The sequence below is a fragment of the Girardinichthys multiradiatus genome, chromosome 22 (genome assembly GCF_021462225.1).
Source record: "Girardinichthys multiradiatus isolate DD_20200921_A chromosome 22, DD_fGirMul_XY1, whole genome shotgun sequence".
Taxonomy (NCBI): Eukaryota; Metazoa; Chordata; class Actinopteri; order Cyprinodontiformes; family Goodeidae; genus Girardinichthys; species Girardinichthys multiradiatus.
Window position 1 is genome coordinate 3,571,367 of NC_061814.1, and position 21,458 is coordinate 3,592,824.

A 21,458-nucleotide genomic window follows, 5' to 3' on the forward strand; every position below is an offset into this window, starting at 1 on the left:
TGTCCCACAAGCCAACCACAGCTGACAGGACTCCTTCTTCAGCCTGACAGCATCTCTTACTGCCGGTGTCCACCACCGGGTTTGGGGATTGCCACCGCGACAGGCACCACAAGCCTTTTGACCACAGATACAGGCAGCAGCATCGACAATAGACGCAGAGAACATAGTCCACTCGAACTCTATGTCTCCAACCTCCCCCAGAATTTGGTCAAAGCTCTCCCGGAAGTGGGAGTTGAATACATCCCTGGCCTAGGGCTCTGCCAAACGTTCCCAGCAGACACTCAGTATATGCTTGAGCCTGCCAAGTCTGTCCGGCTTTCTCCTCTTCCAGCTGATCCAACTCACCACAAATGGAAAGGTAACCTGCCTTTCTTCACCCGAGTGTCCAAGACATGTGGCCGAAGGTCTGAAGACACGATAACAAAGTCAATCATTGAACTACTGCCTAGTAGGAAACCCCTGGTTTCCTGGTGCCAAATGGACTGATGAACACACATGCTTGAACATGGTGTTCATTCTGGACAATCCATGACTAGCACAGAAGTCCAATAATGAAACACCACTCAGATTCAGATCGGGGAGGCCATTCCTCCCAATCACCCCTCTCCAGGTGTCACTGTCGTTTCCCACGTGGGCGTTGAAGTCCCCCAATAGAATAATGGGGTCCACGGGAGGGGCACTGTGCTGCACCCCCGACAGAGACGCCAAGAAGGCCAGGTACTCTCGACTTCCCACACAAACTCAGGCTCCTTCTTATGCCTGTTTGCAATGGGAGACCCTACCAGGGGCATTTAAGCCCCAGACAAAATAGCCTCTAGGATCATTCGAGCACTCAAACCCCTCACCCCCCACTATGTTAAGGTGGCGGTTCAAGGAGGGGTGTATGCTTCATAATTTAAAAAAAATACATGTTCAAAGTTGTATGTATGTTCTATAAATGAAATGGTGCAAATTCTCAATCCATTTTAATTCCGGGTTTGAGGCAACAAAACATGAAAAATGCCAAGCAGGGTGAATACTCATGCAAGGCACTGTGCATTTTGAGTTGTCACCAAGGGGTTAAATGAACTTACAGTGCTGGACCCTTTTATTGGAACCCAAGGTAAATACAGGTCCTTCTCAAAATATTAGCATATTGTGATAAAGTTCATTATTTTCCATAATGTAATGATGAAAATTTAACATTCATATATTTTAGATTCATTGCACACTAACTGAAATATTTCAGGTCTTTTATTGTCTTAATACAGATGATTTTGACATACAGTTCATGAAAACCCAAAATTCCTATCTCACAAAATTAGCATATCATTAAAAGGGTCTCTAAACGAGCTATGAACCTAATCATCTGAATCAACGAGTTAACTCTAAACACCTGCAAAAGATTCCTGAGGCCTTTAAAACTCCCAGCCTGGTTCATCACTCAAAACCCCAATCATGGGTAAGACTGCCGACCTGACTGCTGTCCAGAAGGCCACTATTGACACCCTCAAGCAAGAGGGTAAGACACAGAAAGACATTTCTGAACGAATAGGCTGTTCCCAGAGTGCTGTATCAAGGCACCTCAGTGGGAAGTCTGTGGGAAGGAAAAAGTGTGGCAGAAAACGCTGCACAACGAGAAGAGGTGACCGGACCCTGAGGAAGATTGTGGAGAAGGGCCGATTTCAGACCTTGGGGGACCTGCGGAAGCAGTGGACTGAGTCTGGAGTAGAAACATCCAGAGCCACCGTGCACAGGCGTGTGCAGGAAATGGGCTACAGGTGCCGCATTCCCCAGGTCAAGCCACTTTTGAACCAGAAACAGCGGCAGAAGCGCCTGACCTGGGCTACAGAGAAGCAGCACTGGACTGTTGTTCAGTGGTCCAAAGTACTTTTTTCGGATGAAAGCAAATTCTGCATGTCATTCGGAAATCAAGGTGCCAGAGTCTGGAGGAAGACTGGGGAGAAGGAAATGCCAAAATGCCAGAAGTCCAGTGTCAAGTACCCACAGTCAGTGATGGTCTGGGGTGCCGTGTCAACTGCTGGTGTTGGTCCACTGTGTTTTATCAAGGGCAGGGTCAATGCAGCTAGCTATCAGGAAATTTTGGAGCACTTCATGCTTCCATCTGCTGAAAAGCTTTATGGAGATGAAGATTTCATTTTTCAGCACGACCTGGCACCTGCTCACAGTGCCAAAACCACTGGTAAATGGTTTACTGACCATGGTATCACTGTGCTCAATTGGTCTGCCAACTCTCCTGACCTGAACCCCATAGAGAATCTGTGGGATATTGTGAAGAGAACGTTGAGAGACTCAAGACCCAACACTCTGGATGAGCTAAAGGCCGCTATCGAAGCATCCTGGGCCTCCATAAGACCTCAGCAGTGCCACAGGCTGATTGCCTCCATGCCACGCCGCATTGAAGCAGTCATTTCTGCAAAAGGATTCCCGACCAAGTATTGAGTGCATAACTGTACATGATTATTTGAAGGTTGACGTTATTTGTATTAAAAACACTTTTCTTTTATTGGTCGGATGAAATATGCTAATTTTGTGAGATAGGAATTTTGGGTTTTCATGAGCTGTATGCCAAAATCATCCGTATTAAGACAATAAAAGACCTGAAATATTTCAGTTAGTGTGCAATGAATCTAAAATATATGAATGTTAAATTTTCATCATTACATTATGGAAAATAATGAACTTTATCACAATATGCTAATATTTTGAGAAGGACCTGTATGTTGAAACAACCCGAAATTTTTTTCCTATTTTGTTGTAGCAGCATCGTCTTATACTGAAAAATTCTGAGAAATCCAATGCTCAGCTTGGAAAAAAAAGTTACGTTAGAAAATAATAAATTTTTTCAAATATTGGTACTTTAAAAATCTAACTGCAAGATTTTGTATTAAAGTTTATTAAATTATATATACAGCACCAACGTAAAACAAATATTATAAGGCACTTTATAAGATAAACGTCCAATTAATAATAAAAAATAAAAATAGTCCAGTCACAAAACATATTCTAATTCACTTACATATATTCCAATTCCATTCCACTTATAAGATCTAAATCTTGTGAGAGGAGCCAAGACCTGAGGCCATCTGAAGAGATCAAAGATCCATCTCTCTCTATAACCTAGCCTGGTAAAATGTTACAGTGGAAGACCAGGTTCTATCCTGTTGACCGAGGAAGAAGAAACTGCTAGCAGACCAAAAACTGGGCAATTGGTGATTTTGTAAAAAAAAATTATTTTTAACTGTGAGATTTTTTTTCACCACTGAATAAATGTCCTGAAATTAAAACTTTTTATTTAGCATCAGAGTATGCAGTTCCAAAGAAAGATGATTTTGTTTTAAAAGTTTTTTCACACATTTTCCATGGGACCCAATACACAGTAAATCTGCCTGTAACATTTGTGCTTGACCAGCAGATGGAGACACAAGCTTGTGGTTTTGCAAACATATAAAAAGAGCTAAAGTCTATTTCAGCACACCTTTAACAGACTTTCAGTGAAACTGGTTTCACTGGTTTTGTTGTTTGAAATGTCCAGTCACAACTTTATGTGACACAAAGTTACCCAACACCGGGAAGTCAGGTGACTCAGGCTTAGTTGAATTCCCCTAAATATGTTGCTGCGAGTCCCGGCGTGCCTGTAGGTTAATCCAGGTTAACTTGAAGGAGGGGCCAGTTCTGCTTTGTTGCTTCAAGTTAAATTCACAGCCAATCGTCCTGCACCAACACTGCCCTATAACTCAAAAAAGACTCTTCAAACTGACTTTTTCTGCAGCAGTGGAATGACGTTCTAACATTTTGTTTTACTCATTTTTTAAATTGTATCAACACAACAAGAAGCAACACCTCACACTCATACTGTTTCACCAACATCCTGGAGTAAAGCCGATAATGTTTTCATGATTGCTGAAGGAAATGGGATTTTGTTAATACTGAGCATGTTCTGCCATGATGACCAGGATACACAGTTTTACTGTCAGTTTAAAGACTACATACAGAGACACTCAATCATCAAGTACCAATCTGATCAGTTAATAAATTAAGAGAAATGTAATATAACATTAGCAGCAAGATTCCCCCAAGGGCAGACCATGAAATGCTGAGAAAAAACAACTGAGAGCACTATCTCAGACTCTACTGGCCCAGGCAGGTTAATATTTTGACAGTATTAGACTTAACAAGAACAACTTGTTAGAAAGGGTTGCCTTCTTTTTACAGAGAATATGGGAGCACAGCTTAGGGTGCTTAAAGGACTGAAAGAATGTCCTTTGGACAGATGAAACATATGTCCAGGGCTGATGATTTGGGCTTGTTTTGCAAGTCAAAGATCAAAAACTCTGTATAATAAATCATCCGATTGTCACATATAAGAGAACAGAACAATGATGCCAAGCACAACAAACCAGAGTCAGAAAAAACTGGTCCACAGACTCATGGGACAAGGATCTATGAAAGTTCCTGCTGCTACAGGAAGTTCAGTCCTAACTGTGTGTTTTTTCTGCCTGTTTTTGTTAAGATATGAACATTAAAACAAAAGGTTTCTGATGCTAAAGAGTTTGCAAATTGTTTAGTGTCCTTCAGAATCTTTGAAGTTCTTTTCCTTTTTTTTTTGCTGGTTTTCTTCCAGCCAGCAGTTAGATCAAGAAATCATGAAACTGAAAGCACATTCTGCAGTGATAACTATCAAACAAATGGTATGCCCTATCTGACGTGGTGTTCTTGGAACTGAAGTCAGTCTCAGACGTGTCTGTATGTGTCTGCTAGCAGGTAATCGGCCATGTTCTGTACACATAACAAAGAGCTGGGATTAGAGCCATTTGTTTTCAACTCATTTACCTTTCCAGAACTGAAAATAACCTTTGTTATTGTGTATGTTCTTTGTATATGTTAGAGGGGCTTTAAAGTAAATCTACACATCTGAATATTTAGATTAACTTATGTTAAATATTAAATTGTATATATATATATATATATGTGTGTGTGTTAAAGAACAGATTAAACAACAGCTTAACAGTTAAGGTGAGGGTAAATGTGAAGGTGAATAATAAAGCCCAAGTTCCTGGTATTGCGTTGAGCTCCTCTGCAGTCTGCCTCGCTGTCTGTCTCCTGCAGCCTTGGTGACGCTTGCTGTTTTGTGGCCATACTTCGATCTCCTTCTTTAACTTGTGTTTGCACTGCAGTAGAGCTTTACTGGTGCAGGTTGAAGTTAAACTCCTTAATATGTTTTCATGAGTGTATTCAAGCCTACCCCAGGGAACTAAACTGAAGCCAAAGTGGAATGTTTGCTTTACCTGTCTTGCTCCCTTTCTGTTCTAAAGGTGGATTTATTACCTGTGTTTACCAATGTCGATGCCTGTAATTGTAAAGAGCAACCACACCCAAAACTGTGGATGCATGACAATGGACAGCCTGTTAAACACACAGACTTTGAGATCCAGGGTGTGGCATGGAGATTTAGTGCAGATAAAGCATAGACAGGTCTTGTCCTCAAGCAGACTCACCCTGCCACAGATTAGAGAAGACCTGGAATGTTGTGGTTTGGGTCCAGTAAGTCCAGTCAGCCAATGCTTACAGTTTTCTCTGTCACTAAGAATTCTTACTGGCATTATTATTTAAAGGACCTTTACTACTCAAATGCAGAATGTCTTGGTGAAAAATGCTTCTTTGTGATGTCAACATATTCAGGTCTAATAAAGATTTTTACTGGAGAAGAAAATCCCATAAAAGTCACAGTCATTCCTGACAACTTTAGGACCAAATCTTTCCAGTTTTACTGTTAAATTGTTATATGAACTAATATAGTGACCACAGGTAACTATTAACATAAACCAAAAAACATACCTTCAAGCACAAACTAGAAACATATTCTACTGATACAAAAAGATTATTGCTGAGGCGAGGTTGACAGAACAACTGACTCAGCATAAAGGATTTCTAAAGGAGAAGATTTTGTTGAATTGTTTAGCAGCCAATAGTTGGCTCGGTCCAAAAACACATCCATTAGCAAATTCCATGTTCTCACTGACTTATAAATGGAGCATGGGGGATCCCAGCTTTAAGCGAAATAAAAACTGTTTAATTTCCAAGCCGAAACAATCACCAAAAAGCGTTTGACTTGGACAATTCTGAAAAGTCAAAGGTCACTCATCAACCCCTATCTAAAATTCAAAATGGCTGCAGTATGTGGCAAAGGTGGTGATAGCTACAATAAATGCAAGAAAAATTGTTCTCATCCTACTTTGCAGTTCTGAATTGAATCACAAAGTTAATACTTAATGCTAAAATGTGTTTCTTTCTCAAATGTTTGTGTCTCAAACCTTGTTTGTTGGTTTCCTGTATTATAAGAGTTCTTCTGAAACTAAGAGAAAACATATTGTGGTGTCCCATCTGTCCATTACCCCCCCTCCACACACACACACACACACTTCGAAGTGGTTCATTAAAAGTAAGCAGTAAAACATTACACAGTTAAATATGTTCAACCAAAGCTCATCTTCTGTGTACTGTTCCTCTTTGCATGTTCTCTGTTTGAAACTCTTGTATCTGTTTTTGAACTTTTGTTGCTAACAATTTTATCTTGTTTAGCTATTTAATGCTGCTTTTTTTATTTGTCTTTCTATGAGCTCAGCTTCCAAATCTGTCAGTCTATCTTACAAAGCAAGAATTTTTTGGGTAAAGGGAGAAAAATAGTTTTCTTATATTTACAATAGACTACTAGATTGCATATTTCATTTTCATTTGCAGAAGCTAGACTTTATTTTGAATCTTTTACACTTTTATGTGATTTTGTAAAGGACAATTTGGAAAACAGAGGCTTTTATAAACTCTTCCACAAACACAGATAATAGAATATTTCAGATCTGTTGCAAAATTAAATATTTTTTATAGTCTGCATTAATTTATGGAAAACTAGGTTTCCTCACCATATTATTTATGCATATTCTTTTTTTGTCAAACTCTTTTCTTTTAACCACACACATACTGATGTGCAAAACGTCAAACCCTTTTAGCACTTTGGCTTTGACTACTGACTACTGTAAGTGAGATATACAGGAAGTCCAAAATTAAGCAAACCAACTGCTGCACACCACTAATACTGCAGAAACATTGCTTTCTTTGCATATGTTCCAGTCAGTCAACATGGAGGTCAGAACAAAGAAGAGTCCAGTTTTCCTCCTGCAGCAACATCAGCAAACTTTTGTGTAGCCGTGTGCTATGTTCATCAGAGTTAAAGTAGCTCTAGCAAGAAGCAAAAAACTGATCATCTCTTACTGAATGTGTGCCATGCAAAATACTGCAGTAAGGTGAAAAATACATGTTTTGCTGTATTATTTGCTTATTGAACCTGCTGTGTTCTAAGAGTCTGAACTCTAAGTTTAACCAGTTGGTCTGTAAGTTTGGTTCTAAGAAAAGCCACTTCTGTTACGCTAGTTTTGTGCTTCTGGTTGTCTGCTTGTGTTTTGGGGCAAACATTTAGGAATTTTAAATTCAGATTTGTGTCAGTTGGCTTTGTGGTGAAGTGCTCCACGACAGGACATGCCTGTGATCTAATGAAACTAAAATGGAAGCTCTTGGCCATAATGGCCATCATTTCATTAGGAAGAAGGAGACGAAAGTAGCAAAACTCAAAAATCATCCCAACTTTGAAATACAAGGCTGGGCCTGCACAGTTTCACCAGTTCTGTCAGTTGGAACGGGCTTATAGAAGAAAAACCCATAGCATCTGACCCAAGTCATACAGTTTTAAAGGCATTTCTACCAAATACTGAGGACATGCATGTTAAAAAAAAAAGTCAGTATAACAATGATCCCTCTGATTCTTTTGGCATTTAGCAAAGAGAAATCATTTTATTTAATCCTGGAAGTGAAGAGAAACGGTTGTGTCTTTTTACACAGTCTACCTTTATTGAACATTAAAGATTCAATGTAAAATATTAAAACACCTTTTTATTCTTAATTAGATGTTTTCGTTGAAAGTAAGTGTCCGTAGGGGGTGAAGTGACTGGCTGAAAAGTGCTGTTTAGGTGAGAAAAACCAATTAATCAAAGATTCTTTTTTTTCATCCTTCTAACCTTTTAAATCGATTGCATGTTCTGATGCACAGTTGTTCCCTCTTGCAAAGGTGTGGCTTTTAACATGAAAGCTTCATTTATTTCCTGATTTATATTTTTATTTAATTTTAATTTCTGGTTCTTTTGTTTGGGGGGGGGGGGGGGGGGGGGGGTTACACCATGTGCAGCATTCTGATAAGCAGAGGTTGTTTTTAGATGTCCTTCTGGAGGATTAAACTGACTGACTGTGACTGGGCTTACTCTGTTTAGTTAGGGTTAGAGCTTATCTTTGAGCGTTATTAGGAAAGCTGTGACACAGATACCCCCTGATCTCAGTAACAGATTATGATGGTCTCTTTGTCATGTTTTAAAATGAGGAACAGAAGGTTTTACTTCCTGTTTCTTTGCTGCCAGATGTTCCATTGGATATTGACTGTATTAGCTGAAAGATCTGTACTGGTTTAAACAAAGGAATAAGTCAGTAATCAGATAATGTTATCCGTGTTTCTAACTTTTAAAGTTGTTTCACATTTGGTTTCATATTGTTACATATTAACATGTAAAACTTTTCCAACATGCAAGTAGTTCAAATTAAATTACTGGTTGGTGTCTGAGCCACATTGCTGAATCCATGAAAAGTTTGTTTTCAGGTAATGATTTTAGTTCCAGATCCAGGGAATCTTCATTTAACTCTCTCTCTGTACTCTATCAGTGCTTTGATGCTCCCTACTGAAATATATAATACAATGATATATACACAACCAGGCCAAAAAAAAGGTCGCAACCAAAAAAAAAAAGTCACACACTCTAATATTTCGTTGGACCACCTTTAGCTTTGATTACAGCACACATTTGGTGTGGCATTGTTTCAATAAGCTTCTGCAATATCACAAGATTTATTTACACACAGTTTTGCATTCATTTTTCACCAAGATCTTGCATTGATGGGGATAGACTCTTACCGCTGCACAAAGCCTTCTCCAGCACATCCCAAAGATTCTCAAAGGGGTGAAGGTATGGACCCTGTGGTGGCCAATCGATGTGTGAGAATGATGTCTCATGCTCCCTGAACCACTCTTTTACAATTTGAGCCCAATGAATCCTGACATTGTCATCTTGGAATATGCCCGTGCCATCAGGGAAGACAAAATCCATTGATGGAATAAACTGGTCATTCAGTATATTCAGGTAGTCAGCTGACCTCATTCTTTGAATAGATACTGTTGCTGAACCCAGACCTGACCAACTGCAGCAACCCCAGATCATAGCACTGCCTCCACAGGATTGTACAGTAGGCACTAGGCGTGATGGGTGCATCACTTCACCTGCCTCTCTTCTTACCCTGATGCACCCATCACTCTGGAACAGGGTAAATCTGGACTCATCAGACCATATGACCTTCTTCCATTGCTCTATAGTCCAATCTTTAATCTCCCTGGCAAATTTAAGCTTTTTTTCCGGTTTGCCTCACTGATTAGTAGTTTTCTTAAGGCTACACAGCTCTTCAGTCCCAATCCCTTGAGTTCCCTTCGCATTGTGCATGTGGAATTGCTCTTACTTTCACTATCAAACATAGCCCGGAGTTCTACTGTTGTTTTTCTTCGATTTAATTCTACCAAACGTTTAAGTGATCGCCGATCATAATAGAACAGACTGACATCTTTTCCACGACCATGGGATGTGTCTTTCGACATGGTTGTTTAAGAAATGAGAAGCAACTCTTTGTACCAGTTTGGGTTAAATAACGTGTTGCCACTTGAAACATAACCGTCCATGCAGTAATTATCCAATGGGAGGCTTGTACCTATTTTCTTAGTTAAATCCAGGTGGCAACTTTTTTTTGGGCCAGGCAGTGTACGTTAACAGTATGAACACACGCTATGTTGCCAAAAGTATTAGATCACAACACCAAAACAAATAATTCTGGTGTTCCAATCACTTCCATGGCTGCAGGTGTAAAACGTTTGGTGAGGAGAAGCTTGACTGGTCTGCACAGAGTCCGGACCTCAACCTTCTTGAACTTCTTTGGGATAAATTAGAACAGGGGCAGCAGTTCTGGTTTTCTCATCTAACTATGAACACACTTCTAAACATTGTGGAAGATGTTTACAGTGTTGTTAAAGTTACTATCGCTGGCAATGGTGGCTCCATTAACAAATTGGACCTTACAGATTAACAACAGGATGTCAACAAAGTTCATGTATATGTAAAAGCAGACACTATATGGTTTAATTAGGAGAGGTCACCACCACCAACAGAGCAGGAACCCTGTTTCAATACACTTTCGGTTCACACTGATGACGGATCATCACAACATGAATCACAAGTTCCCTCATGACACCCCCCCCCACACACACACACACACACAAAACCACACACACATACTTGTGAAATAAGTGTTAACAGGAAAAATTGCGTGTAAAATTGTCAGTGAATCATATGAAAGTCAGTCATCCATAACCTACTACTTCCGACTTCTAAGTCTTTTGGGGATTTTTTAGCATTAAAGTTCTAAGCATGTCGTCCATTTTGTTTTGAAGAGGTTTTTAAACCAACAGAATGTATTAGTTTCACTAACTGGACATACTGTCGCACCTCAGCACCAATCAGCACAGCTTATCTCTTGTTTTGAAACATAAATTGCTCACAAACAACTTAAGAGAATTTAGAAACTGGGAGGCAAGTCAAGCTGGTTTCAAAACATATTTCAAACAATCTGCTTTAACTCTGCACATTGTAAAAGAAAACTAAAACCAACAGTAACATCAGCTAAATTAAATCTTAACTAAAATAAAATTGGGTCCACTACAATACCCTGCTCAATTTCTACTAAAAACCAATAAATACTTTTGAAGAGAGATCTATTTTATTCATTCTATTTTTATTAATTGGTTTCTTTGTGAGGGAGAAACAACTAGAACAGTAACAGGTTAATTTAACATCCTACAGATGTGCTGCAGACAGAATTTCTAGCGAGTGGCTGATTTAAAATCCTTTTGTTTGGTTAGGTTTTTCTATTCATAATAATAATTCTAACACATCATTATAAAACACTTTGATAAAACAAACATTAAAAAAACATCAGAACATAAGAACAAATTACATCGTGTAAAATTTATATCTAAATTATAAATTATTTAAGTTACCACATAAGTTTTACAGCTACTAAAATTTGTAATATCACATAAAGTTATAATATCTGTGTGGTATTGTGTTATCAAACTACATGTTTTGGTAATCACTGATGACAGATTTGGTTTTGAAATTGTAATCTGGGCAGCTCTAAAATGCAAATGGTTTAACAGAATATATTTTTCTTTTTATAGGCACTAATAAAAACATCACAATTTCAAATTCCTGCTCATCAAAGTTAGGTGGTTCTACTGCTTGTGTGCCAGGGGGTTTGGGTTCCAGGCTTGGCCTGCATTGGGGGACTGGGGGTTAGATGGTGGGGGGATTCAGTCCCTGTGCCCTTTTCAGCCTGGGGGCTGCTACTTCTTTGCCTTCTTTCTGATCTGTCTGTCCGGGGCATGGCTACTCTGTGGGAGGTGTCTGTCTGCCTGGGGCTGCTGCAGCCTCCAAGAGCTGAGGCTTCCTGCCACTTGCTGCCTTCTGATTGCTGTGAGGTTCCTACTGTTGTCACACTTGTAAAAACTTTGCATCTCCAGTTAATAAATTAGAACACACCTTCTCCACACACGCATACACAGCGACTTTGCACACACACCTATTCTACACACACACACATCATACACAGACACACTCACACACATAGTTGTCTTACTATATGTTGTGAGGACTGGATGATGGAAACAGTAACTATGATACCAATTATGATATCCTTCTTGTAGAGCAAAACTGCACTGGCCACATGTAGGTTGCCAGGTTCTTCATGGCATGCCTTAATGCCAAGACAGGACACAAGAAAAATGAAACTTGTATTTTTAATATAAGAGTCAATGTTTGAAAGAAGATTATTAGCAGAATCAGTATGACGTAAATACATTTACTTGCATATAATATTGTCATATGAGTAATTTTCTGTTTTCAGTTCAGGTTCCACAGAACAACATTGTCAGCAGTTTGTAATTCCTTTCAGAGACATTGGATCTTAGAATAACCTCATTTAAATTGCATGCTTTATTCCCACTGCATAGGCTGTTTATCTTACAGTTAGACTGTATTATATCGAGCTGAACTGTATTTAATTAGATATAAATCTGTCTCTGTGATTAGGCTGCATTGGTATGAATAAAACGTTATAACTGAACATGTATTAGGTTGTAAAGTACCTTTTTTTCAATTGCCTCTATATAAATTGATTGGACTTATTTGAATTAATATCCTTATCTACTTTGTGACTATTGTAACAAATCTATGAACTTTTCCCAAGTGAGAAACTCCCACTGATTGCCTGCATCTGACCCAATGTCCTTTAAATGACTCTGTATTGTCAGTATTTCAGTAACTTCTGATAAAACTATGGGTAAGAAAGGAAGATACTGGTGGGAAACTATGCAAGAGGCTTTTAGGAGGAAAGCTCATGTTGATTAGCCATCTAAAGAAGGAGTGGCTGAAAGGATTACAAGGAGGAGAAGATGCAGTTCCCATTTGTACTTCCTATCTACCATGTCCACCACACAATAAATGTTGCTGAGAGCACAAAGTGGAACACATTCCAGTAGGACTTTGACAAGGACTGTCTAGTACAGAAACACAACCAAGCTCAACATTGGGTAACGTCTGATGTGTCATGGTGTTAACTGCCTCGACTTGCAGCGCTTCTTTTGAAAGCTGTAGCAGTTTATCTCTGTGTGCTTATGCCCTCAGGTCATGTGACCGTGTTTAGGTGAAACCACTGATAAGAATGCAAAACTGCTTCACTCCCTTGAATCTCTGAAGGAAACTAAAAGCTTGTGAGGAGCCTAATGCAGAGCTTTTAACAGGAAGTGCTGTGTTACTGGATGATGAAAGTGCTTTTATCCCCTTGTCAGTTGGTAATGTATAGATAAGTCCCACAATATGAATGTATGGATTTCTCAACTGAGCTTTTCCTGTAACTTCCCAGTGCTCATAAATCACTAAGCAGCAAGTGGTCACTACACTGCACCATTACTTCTCACAAAAGTGCAAATAAAATGCTTCCTTCTACAATGGTCTACATTCATAATATTGGGATTTTTGGTAACACTGTTGTGTACAAGTTCTCCAATTTCTGTTTCTATGAAATAGTAAAGAAAGAAAATGATGCAATTACTATAATTGATTAAATCACATTAGTATTGTTTGTTTCTCTTAATCACTGGTCCACACCTCTGTTTTTTCCTTGTTTTAATAATGTTTTTAGCAACAGTGCAACATAAAATATTAAATATACAGCAGCAATGTAAGAAGAACAATTCCCTGTTGTTTTTCAACATGAAAACAACAATAGACAGAATTGTACACACACCCCTGATAAAATCCCATATTTTTGTGAAGTAAAAAAAGACACCATGATAAGTCATAAGTTGCATGGTGGAGCTGTTGGTAGCCCTGTTGCCTTGCAATAAGAAGGTCCTGAGTTTGAAACCAAGCCAGGGGACTTTCTGAACGGAGTTTGCATGTTCTCCCTGTGCATGTGTAGGTTCTCTCTATGTACTCTAGCATCTTCTGACAGCCCAAAAACATGTATGTCAGATGAGATGTTGACCATGCCTGCACCCACTTTTAAGGTATGCCCAAAGTGGGTCACATCCACAGAGCTATGTGCAGGTCGGTGCATGTTTGTGTGTGTCTTTCTCATCTCCTCTCTGCATGGTGTGGCTGGCCAGTGTGGCCCTGAAGCGGCAGCTCATTGATAACTTGGTAACATTTTACCATTCTGCGTGCCAACACTCTCCAAATCTGTCAGATTGTGAGGACATCTCTTATACACAACCCTCTTTAGGTGACCTAAGATTTTCTGTCATATTTAGTTGTTAGGCTTTTTCTTCTAAGCGAGCCATTCTCTTTTTTGTTTTAACCTATGCATGGACTCCCATCTGTAGTTTCAGCTTTCTAACATACATTTAAAGGTTTTGGGTCAAAACTGTTTATGATTTCCTCTATCAAAATGTCTAGGTCATTTTTTTTTTTTTTTACAAAAGTGACCCCTAGATGCAACAGTTGTTTTTGGTCTTTGTTTTAACATACATACATTTTGGAATTGTGGCCAGAAATTCCAGTTTGTTTTCATCACAAGGTTCATAGACACAGTTTTAGTGAATTTTAGTCAGGCCTGGATGTTTTCTTTGCAGTGAAACTTTTCTGTCAGGAACCTTGATTAAAACTAATAAAGTCATTTCGAATTAAAATAATTATGGCAAAAGATGACATTTTCACCAACAACAACAAAAAATCCAATCAAATTTAATTTTAATCTTGTGAAAAGGTGGGACTAGAAAAGTAGCCAATGAGAATAAATACTTGAAACAACTATGACTGAAGCTAAATGAAAATGAGCTGACATAAATCAACAGTTTCTTTCGAAGAAAATGATTGTGTCTCTGCCTGACTACTTTCTATCTTTTATCAGTCAAAAAGATTTAGTTTTCGGAATGTTGCTGTTATTCACTGATTTCTCTAACTGCTGATGCTGATCTTGACTGTGCTGACTAATACCTTTGTACCATGAGATCTTTTGAAGCATTTGTAACATCTCTGTAAACTATGGCTTTAACTATAGCAAATGCCAGGATAAACCTACCTGGACAGCTGACCTTTATCAAATTGTTCAGAATTGAAAGCAGGTGTGAATCCAATAAGACTGAATGCAAGGATTATATTAAAAGGTGCTTCAACAAAATATCAGTTTATGAGGGGTGCAAATATATTCTCCTTTTTTATTTTTTACATTATAACTAACATATTAGGTTATTCCCTGATGAAGATATACAGTATGTCACAGTGAAGATGGAAAAGGTTCTGAAATGATTTTTTTAAAAATCTAACTTGTTATGTCAAACAAACTTGACATTTTCACAGGAATGAGTAGATTTATTTTAGTCTTTTATTGGACTTGCTGGTACAGTGATGCATGAAAAAACTTGAATGAATGAATAAGAGATGAGGCATATTCTCTTAGGCTGACTTGAATTTCTGGGATTTTCACAAACAAGTAAAAAAACAAACAAACAAACAAAAATCAAGAATACAAAATACATCAACAAAACTTTGGGAGAACCTGAAACAGTGACAAAAACTCAGGGCTATTGATATCTTCTTTTTGTACTGTAAATTTATTTTTAATGTCCAAGTTCCAAGTCTGAGAAATCAACTGCAGTGTCCGCTAAAGTCACTTGGCTACTGATTTGGAAATTCAGAAGTCCAACCCTGACTTCAAAGTCCAAAAAGGGTCCTATGCGTACAAAAGGCAGTGATGGTTGCATCCACAAAACTGTTGATCTGCACTGTTTATTCTTCTATTTTTCTAAATCCGTGACATACATAGCACGCACAACTTTTACTCTGAATATTTATTATTTTCCTTTAAAGTCAGAATGCATGAAATGCAAAGAAATGCAATGCTCATGACGAAGTCTGTTACAATGGAACCATTGCAACCACAACTATGGGACTGTGGCCAATGCACAAGCCAGCCTGTTGTGCTCTTCTGGCCATTTTCCCATGTTTCTGTATTGTGTTGCTGTAACATGCACTCTGCATTTCCCATGTTGTTTCCCAGATTTTCTTTTGCATTTTACAATGACAGCAAAGAAGCCGATGGTGGTAGAGGTGCACTGTCATTAATTGCCATCGAGAGGTGTGCGCAGAGTAGAAAAAATACGTTAAGGCACTTTTTGTAACATTTTGAATGCCTTCAAAAGCAAGTATCTAAGAACAGACTTCTTCTTCATTGTAAAACCTTGGTGCCCATGGTTGTTTCAACATTTATATGGGATCACAGTGGTGCCAAAATACACTGCCTGGCCAAAACAAATGTCGCCACCTGGATTTCACTAAGCAAATAGGTACGAGCCTCCCATTGGATAATTACTGCATGGGCAATTATGTTTCAGCTGGGAACAAGTTATTTAACCCCGACTGGTGCAATGTGTTGCTTCTCATTTCTTAAACAACCATGTCGAAAGTAAAATCCTGTGGTCATGGAAAAGATGTCAGTCTAGAAGGGTCAAATCATTGGCATGCATCAAGCAGAGAAAACATCTAAGAATATTGCAGAAACTATCAAAACTGGGTTAAGAACTGCCCAACACATTATTAAAAACTGGAAGGATAGTGGGGACACATTATCTTCATGGAAGAAATATGACCGGAAAACAATTCTGAACCATCGTGATTGCCAATCACTTAAACGTTTGGTGAAATCAAATCGAAGAAAAACAATAGTAGAACTCCGGGCTATGTTTAATAGTGAAAGTAAGAACATTTCCAGACACACAATGCGAAGGGAACTCAAGGGATTGGGACTGAAGAGCTGTGTAGCCTTAAGAAAACCACTAATGAGGCTAACCGGCCTACTGTACAATCCTGTGGGAGCAGTGCTATGATCTGGGGTTGCTGCAGTTGGTCAGGTCTGGGTTCAGCAACAGTATGTGTTCAAAGAATGAGGTCAGTTGACTACCTGAATATACTGAATGACCAGGTTATTCCATCAATGGATTTTTTCTTACCTGATGGCACGGCATATTCCAAGATGACAATGCCAGGATTCATCGGGCTCGAATTGTGAAAGAGTGGTTCAGGGAGCATGAGACATCATTCTAACACATGGATTGGCCACCACAGGGTCCAGACTCCAGAATCTTTGGGATGTGCTGGGGAAGGCTTTGTGCAACAGTCAGACTCTACCATCATTAATGTAAGATCTAGGTGAAAAATGAATGCAACACTGGGTGGAAATAAATCTTGTGACATTGCAGAAGCTCATCGAAACAATGCCACACCAAATGCGTGCTGTAATCAAAGCTAAAGGGCGGTCCAACGAAATATTAGAGTGTGACCTTTTTTTTTTTGTTTGTTTGGCCAGGCAGTGTATATGCATAATGGAAATGTTTTTTGTTTTTTTTATGAAAATCTTGTTATATGTGCAGGTGTGAAATTTGGCGTAAAATATTATATTAGTTTAAACATATAACAAAGATAATTCTAACTTTGAACTCTGAACTAAACTCAGTGGTTAAATAAGAAACTATTACTCATTGGGTTTAGTAAACACATACACATTCACAGCTCAACCAATCCCTTAAAAGGTGTTCTGTATGTAAGAAAAAAGCTCTGAGTATTGTTTCCTGCCACTGAGATTGTGTGATTACACTCTGTTAAAAGCAGAAACTGCAGGCTTCTAATCGCTGACCTACCAGTTAATAATTGACAAGATATCTATGTGGTAGCCCTCACTAATGGCCTTGACAGAGAGTAACAATCCTGCATGCAGTGGAAGACATGAGAGCATCCTGTAAAGTTTCAGATTTCTGATCAAGCACTCAGATTTTACATTAGAGTTATGCATTTTTATTCAGTAAGTTAAAGAGCGGAGGTTGAAAATTATCAGCTTTAGTGTTTCATATGAAACACACTGACACCAAATAAGAAATAAGTAATAAGTTCCTTAAAAAATGATTTTAATGAACTGAGTTTAAGAAGTTCATGAAGATCTGGGGATTTATACCATGCATCATTAATGAAATGATGAATAAATATATAATTTAATAAAGTTTGAAGGATGTTTTATTGGTACAATGTAACAACATAAGGGTTCATGTCCTTTCTGTTTATTTTAGTTAACCTGTTTCATTACACAGTAAATACAACTTTATCACCATCAGTGTGTTAGTTTCCTCTTTCAGTTCCTTTATTAAAGTATCTTTATATATGAAGAACATTTTTCACACACTAGCACCTTGCTGCCTTCTCTGCTAATAAACCAAAAACAAGTCCAACTAGAATCTGGGATGTTGTTGTACATTCCAGTGAGATAGGGAAAGGACAAGGTGGCTTATTGAGTGAAATAATGATGGGTGAAGGGAGTTAAAAAGGAGAAAAATATGAGGATGATTGTTTGAAAGTGTCATTATCAGAACTTGTACTAGGGCTAGTTCTTGAAAATGTTTTATCTTGCATCTGAGACTCACAGGCAGATTCAAGGTCAGCTCTGAGTGTGATGTGCTGGAATGGGTAGATGCTTTTTGTGGAGTGCACAAAGGTTCTGAAGGTTTTAACCAAGGCTTCTGTATGCTGGACAGTCAAGGTTTCAGCATTACGCATTGGACTGCTTACACATAAAAATAAAACATTTGCCGCAATTAGAAAATCCTCACACTCAGTGAAACAGTTGCCCACATAGAGATCTTTTCCATCATCAGAATATCCACATTACTCTAGTGGAGCTTTAGCATTACAGACAGAAACATTAGTGGCCTCAAGGATTTATTGTATTTAAAACTTCTAGCAAGATAGCTGCAGTTGCAGTAAAGCGGTTTGTTTTGGTACCTAATCATACGGTATTTAGAGGGCTGTGTTTTTGAAGTATCTAATATGCACTTTAGCCAAATTTTCTTGATTTTTGTCGGTTTCTTTATTCACACATTTATGGACATGAAACATGATGCGTTGTTACGCTGTTGGCTGCTTCACCTATACAGGTCCTTCTCAAAATATTAGCATATTGTTTTAAAGTTCATTATTTTCCATAATGTAATGATGAAAATTTAACATTCATATATTTTAGATTCATTGCACATTAACTGAAATATTTCAGGTCTTTTATTGTCTTAATACGGATGATTTTGGCATACAGCTCATGAAAACCCAAAATTCCTATCTCACAAAATTAGCATATCATTAAAAGGGTCTCTAAACGAGCTATGAACCTAATCATCTGAATCAATGAGTTAACTCTAAACACCTGCAAAAGATTCCTGAGGCCTTTAAAACTCCCAGCCTGGTTCATCACTCAAAACCCCAATCATGGGTAAGACTGCCGACCTGACTGCTGTCCAGAAGGCCACTATTGACACCCTCAAGCAAGAGGGTAAGACACAGAAAGACATTTCTGAACGAATAGGCTTTTCCCAGAGTGCTGTATCAAGGCACCTCAGTGGGAAGTCTGTGGGAAGGAAAAAGTGTGGCAGAAAACGCTGCACAACGAGAAGAGGTGACCGAACCCTGAGGAAGATTGTGGAGAAGGGCCGATTCCAGACCTTGGGGGACCTGCGGAAGCAGTGGACTGAGTCTGGAGTAGAAACATCCAGAGCCACCGTGCACAGGCGTGAGCAGGAAATGGGTACAGGTGCCGCATTCCCCAGACCTGGGCTACAGAGAAGCATCACTGGACTGTTGCTCAGTGGTCCAAAGTACTTTTTTCGGATGAAAGCAAATTCTGCATGTCATTCGGAAATCAAGGTGCCAGAGTCTGGAGGAAGACTGGGGAGAAGGAAATGCCAAAATGCCAGAAGTCCAGTGTCAAGTACCCACAGTCAGTGATGGTCTGGGGTGCCGTGTCAGGTGCTGGTGTTGGTCCACTGTGTTTTATCAAGGGCAGGGTCAATGCAGCTAGCTATCAGGAGATTTTGGAGCACTTCATGCTTCCATCTGCTGAAAAGCTTTATGGAAATGAAGATTTCATTTTTCAGCACGACCTGGCACCTGATCACAGTGCCAAAACCACTGGTAAATGGTTTACTGACCATGGTATCACTGTGCTCAATTGGCCTGCCAACTCTCCTGACCTGAACCCCATAGAGAATCTGTGGGATATTGTGAAGAGAACGTTGAGAGACTCAAGACCCAACACTCTGGAGGAGCTAAAGGCCGCTATCGAAGCATCCTGGGCCTCCATAAGACCTCAGCAGTGCCACAGGCTGATTGCCTCCATGCCACGCCGCATTGAAGCAGTCATTTCTGCAAAAGGATTCCCGACCAAGTATTGAGTGCATAACTGTACATGATTATTTGAAGGTTAACGTTTTTTGTATTAAAAACACTTTTCTTTTGTTGGTCGGATGAAATATGCTAATTTTGTGAGATAGGAATTTTGGGTTTTCATGAGCTGTATGCCACAATCATCCGTATTAAGACAATAAAAGACCTGAAATATTTCAGTTAGTGTGCAATGAATCTAAAATATATGAATGTTAAATTTTCATCATGACATTATGGAAAATAATGAACTTTATCACAATATGCTAATATTTTGAGAAGGACCTGTATTTATATTGAACATAACTTGTGGCTTTAGCAACAGCAAGTTAAACAGGTCCCCAAAGTGAGACGGCTTTACCGTGATCAGTGTAATAATTTCCATCGATTACCAGCAGATAAGGAATCAAGAGGAATGCAAATACATTTCAATCCTGTCTAGCGGGATCCTTTGGAAAAGTAACAGTGCTCACTCCATACTTTTACTGCGCTGCCCGTAAGTTGCTGTGAAGCCATTCCGAATGTTCAAATTGGAATAGTCTTTTTCCAATAGTTCTTTTTTTTTGCTAGCACTGTTAAGATTTGGAGGTTTTCTAGCAAATAAAATTAAGAAAATATATTTATAAGTGGGTGTAGAAAATCTACAGGTAAAATGTTGATTATACAAAGGTACCAAATACAATAATTTAAAAAACTCAAATTAGAACTATAATGCTGTAGGTTTTTAGATTCAAACTAATATCAAATTGTAACATTATACTCATTGATGCGCATTGATAATCTGATACTTTTTATGTTTAGGTTAGGACTTTCATTTAAGATTGGGACATTTATATGACTGTAGAAGTAACCTCTACATAGACAGATACAGACACATATAGAAACATAAAGGCAGTAAATAAGGAAGTGAAAGCCTTTCAACTGAAGACGCTCAAAACTGTTATCCGACACTGCTGTCTCTCTCCAACTCATTCCATTCCTCCTCTTTTTCTCTCCCCCTCCCATTTCTTTCTTCCCCCACTCCCTTCTATCTGTGTGTGGGAAGAAGGGATGGCTGGTGAGAGATCGCATCACTTAAATGTCCCCTGTCTTTCAGCTTTTCACTCAAATGTTTTTAGAGGGTTACATTTTGGAACATATTAAAACACTACTAATGGTAGTAATATTCCCATCAGATTTTTACAATTGGACTTTTAAAAATTACAATACTAACATAGTGATGCTCAATAGTCTCAAGTCTTATCAAAATATGACCTCTATTAAACGAGTCTGATGGTACTGTTTCCCACCCAATAAGTCTACCCTACTTCTTAAGATCCCAGTTGTTTTAACCCGTCTCTGCAGCTGCAGTGGCTGAAGAGTCATTTTCCAATTGGATGACTGGTATGATTTCTTTGAGCATTACACCAATACCATTGGCCTTGATTTTCTTATCACTGTTATAATAAAAATACAATGTGTATGTATTGAGTAGGAATAGAAAAGGGTCTCTAGAATGTAAAACCACCA